Below are 4325 nucleotides of genomic sequence, written 5' to 3'. Positions count from 1 at the left end.
CACTTGTGTTCATGAATCATTAAAGTCTCCGGACCGTTAAACATGCTGATAACTTCATTATGAATATATATAATATAAATATTTACTGTTTATATGCTCTGTTCTTAAAGCTGCACAGGTGAACTGTAATTCATACCGTATTTAATTCTTCTTCACTGAAATGACTCTGAACGACATTGATATAAATTGTATTTTAGATATTTTACAGGTCAGTATGAGACGAGTGTTACCTCAGTATTTTAGGACACTGAGGTGACTGTAAAAATGATCTAAATTATGTAAATGATCAGTAAATATGATATGTATGAAGCTAACTGTGAAAGGTGAAGTCACTAACTTCAGGATAAAAAGCAGCGGGCCGAGACTTTCCTGTTTTCTCTATGAGTCTTTTCAAAGTAAAAGCCATCAAGAGCTTCATGCATTGATGAAAAATATTGATGCCACATGGAGTTCACAACTCCAAGTGAACATATGCTGACTTTTACTGGTACAATAGGATTATCTCTCTTGATCTGTGTAACATTTTAATCCATCTCTCTGTCAGTGAGCATTTGCTCAGTGATGCATTGATTTCACTCAGTACATGGGTGTGGCATTTCCAGATGGTGATCAGACAGAATGAGCAGTACCCAGACACTCCTTATCCTGGGGACAAGAAAAGGCCACCCCAAATTGTCAAATTTTGTCATGAGTCACCATTCCTCAGATGTCTCAGGCCATGAGGGAACATAGCATTGTCATGCTGGATGCAGGGATGTCCACCAGAGGTTGCTGTGCAGCTGAATGTTACCAGAATCTGCATGTGGTTCCTTGAAGCAGAGCACATTCCAGTTCTGGACTGGCCTGCGTATTCTCCGGACATGTCGGCCATAGAGCATCTTTGGAATGTTCTGGATTGAGGTGTCCACGACCGTGTTCCAGTTCCTGATAATATGCTCCAGCTCCGTGTGGCCCTCCGGGAAGAAACGAATACCCTTCCACAGGCCACGACAGACAATCTGATCAACTCCATGAAGGAGATGTGTTGCTCTAAGAAATAGTGGACACACAAGATATTGAACATTCAGTTTCTTTAACCTGACCACCAACATGTTCAAAGGATTGTCACTCCTTTGCAGATGCCGATATCCAGATTTAATGGACGGCAGTGGTGGGAAAAGTATTCAGATCTCTTACTTAAGTGAAAGTACAACTACACACTGTGAAATTACTCCAATACAAGTAAAAGTCCTGAATTCAAAACTTACTGAAGTAAAAGTACAAAGGTATCAGCATCAAAATGTACTTAAAGTATCAAAAGTAAAAGTACTCGTTATGTAGAATGAACCCACTTAGATTGTTTTTATCTATTCTAAATATATTACTGGATTATTATTATTGTCAAGATAGGGCTCATTTAAACTACTTATTATACTGTTATGAGGTTTCAGTTATAAAAATAGCTAACCACTTACAATTTATGTTTTCTTGTTAAATCTTGACATGTAAAGTAACTAAAGCTTCCAGCTAAATGTAGTGGAGTAGAAGTATTAAGCTACATAAAATTTAAATAAGTTAAGTACAAGTACCTCAAAATTGTACTCAAGTACAGTACTTGAGTAACTGTACTTTGTTACATTCCACCACTGATGGATGTTGGTCTGAGGATTAGTCATTAACAAAAATGAATTTTGATTCGGTTCTTATTTTAACCCTAATGTTAATAAAAACTCTAAAAGTTGACATGGGGCGTTTATATTTTTGTTCAGTGTATTTATTAGGCTACGGTTTGGCTAGCTGGTCAAACGGCTGGTTAGCTTGTTGGAGAGTGTCTGAAGCTAACAGCAGTGACGTGAAGTCAGGTGACCATGGTGTAGTTCTTTATAGACCAATGTGGAGTCGACGTCACTGGTAGTTGGAGTGCAAACTGGTGGCAAATAACTGAAGAACATCGTTGCGATCTATAAGACATTGGGCCTCATTCACGAACCGTTCTTAAGAACAAATTTGTTCTCAAGTCCTACTTACGACGATTTTACGAAGATTGTGGCATTCATGAATTTTTCTTAGGTAAGAACAAATCCTAGGAACACTCAGGAGTACTCTTAAGCACATTTCAGTGCTGACATGTTGGCATGGTTGTGTTGTCTTCTTTTGTTAAGATCAATAAAATACATTACAGTGAAATTTCCGTCATATTTATGTTTTAATTATTCATTTCTTTTTTTCATTTTAATTAAATTAAATGTGCTAAACAGCTTAAATGGCCAAACGCTTTAACATGAATCAAGTAAATTGGAAATCATGCTGTCAATTAGCGATACCACACATTCAAGGACAGTTTGATTTCACAGAAGTGTGATTGACTTGGAGATACTGTACATTGTATTGTTTAAGTGTTCCCTTTATTTTTTTGAGCAGTGTATTTACAGTCATGGAAAAAATTATTAGAACATCGTTTTCTTGTTAATTTTAATGCATCCACTGCACGCGTAACTGCCTCCCAGGCCTCCTTTTTGTTTGTGTTGGTGCAACCTGCACTAAGGCTGCTAAATATAATTTTCTTCCTCAGAGTGATCTCCTGCAGCAGAACTTCTAGTTCTGAACTGCTAAAGTTTTTTTTTTTCTTTCTACCTGTGCTCCAACGGATTGACGCTTTGCTTTAGGCATTCTGTTGCTGTTTCCTCTGTGTGGCGTCTACACACGGCCCTGCAGTCCTTTTTATAGGCCCTTTTATGGGCATTAATGGGCGGTTACCTATGCTAATCATATGTTAATTAGACTCACCTCGCATGCCCGCTTTACGAGGAGATGGCATTCATCAATTTAAGAACACAGCTGTGAACAATTCAGCGGCTTAAGAACACGTTGATGAATCTGACGTAGGGTCTTCTTAGAAATCTTCTTAAGAAGGACTTAAAGAATCTAAGAAGATTCTTAAGAAGATATTGGTGAATGAGGCCCATTGTTACCGTTAGAGCCAGGGCTCTTAAAGTCTCCCACACTCTGCCCCGGCTCTTCTGTTCGAAACTTGGTTTTTACAAAACGACTGAATACAGTTTACCATTTATTGGAAGAATAATAATAGAATGCAATGACCAGCTGGACCCTGCTGTGTCCTCACCGGAATCACCAGTCAGAGGACCAACAAGTTCCTCATTAACAGTTTTCTTCTGGGTGTGGGACCCCGACAGGTTGGGCTTGTCCCAGTTGGTCAATTTGTTGACGCAGTAGCCAACCGATACTGGACACCTGGTGATATTTAATTTCAGAACTAGACACCTTCCCATTATTAGTTCCCTTTTTTGAAACCTATGGTTTCTTGTGTGTATGTTTCCTACTGAAATAACTGGCCCTGATCTAGTTCTAACCGGTTTTCGATGTGCTCTTTGACCTGCAGCTCAATAGAAGAAGTGAGCCTTAAATGTTCGTTTAGCACTCTTCAAAGTCACTTAAGTTTTTTTTTAACAAATGATAGTTTTAACACTTCAGCTAAGCTACAGCTAAGCTAAATATCCCTATCCTTCATTACCCCTGAAACTCGTCTGTTTCCCTATTGTTTTCAGAGGTCGATCGTTAATAGAAGATGTTTCCCTCTGAGTTTCTGCCGACTTAAAGTAACATTTACATTCATAGTAGCAGTAAATCTTGATGTTTAACCACTCTAACTTTGGCCGTTTAAGCTGTTTTGGGTCCTTTACCGTCCTGACAGTGAAACAGGAAAATTCTCAGCAGTGTTTAGGGTCAGCTGACAGTCAGAACATCTGTCAACTGAAAATAAACCATGGAAATAATTATAAAAATATTATTTGATGGAATGGACCAGCAGCTTCTGTCACTTTGGGCCACCAGTTAGGCTCCGCCCACAAAATACATCATAATTATTGTTAAACTGTAAATTGGTTTAAAGCATAACGTTTTACTGTCGCTGCGTTAACGCTTCAAACACAATAAAAGTGGCGTTTTTCTGTGGAGATTATCCTGCTGAACAAAACGTGAAGCATCACAAACGCTTATTTTCTGTCATTGTGTTTCCTCTATACGTCTGTTTCCACGTTTATCCTTTTAAAACCAGCTTTTTCAGTTTCACATACATCTGATGGTCTACCAAATGTAAAAACTGTAGGATTGATTTTGTAGCTGATTTATTTTGTATATGTAGTTCATATTCTTCACGTTTGAGACAATATTGAGATTTTTCTCATATATATATATGGCGGCACTAGGGGTGATTTACTAAGTTATCTCTCAAATTATCTTTTCTTCTATACTACCGACAACGCCACCTTGGGTTAGGGCCCAAGGACCCGTAGGAAAGGTCAATTATCAACTATTGTAGAAGGACA

The sequence above is a fragment of the Centropristis striata genome, chromosome 11 (assembly GCF_030273125.1).
Source record: "Centropristis striata isolate RG_2023a ecotype Rhode Island chromosome 11, C.striata_1.0, whole genome shotgun sequence".
Classification (NCBI taxonomy): domain Eukaryota; kingdom Metazoa; phylum Chordata; class Actinopteri; order Perciformes; family Serranidae; genus Centropristis; species Centropristis striata.
The sequence above is the reverse complement of the archived record's forward strand: the minus strand, read 5'-3'. Positions refer to the sequence as shown.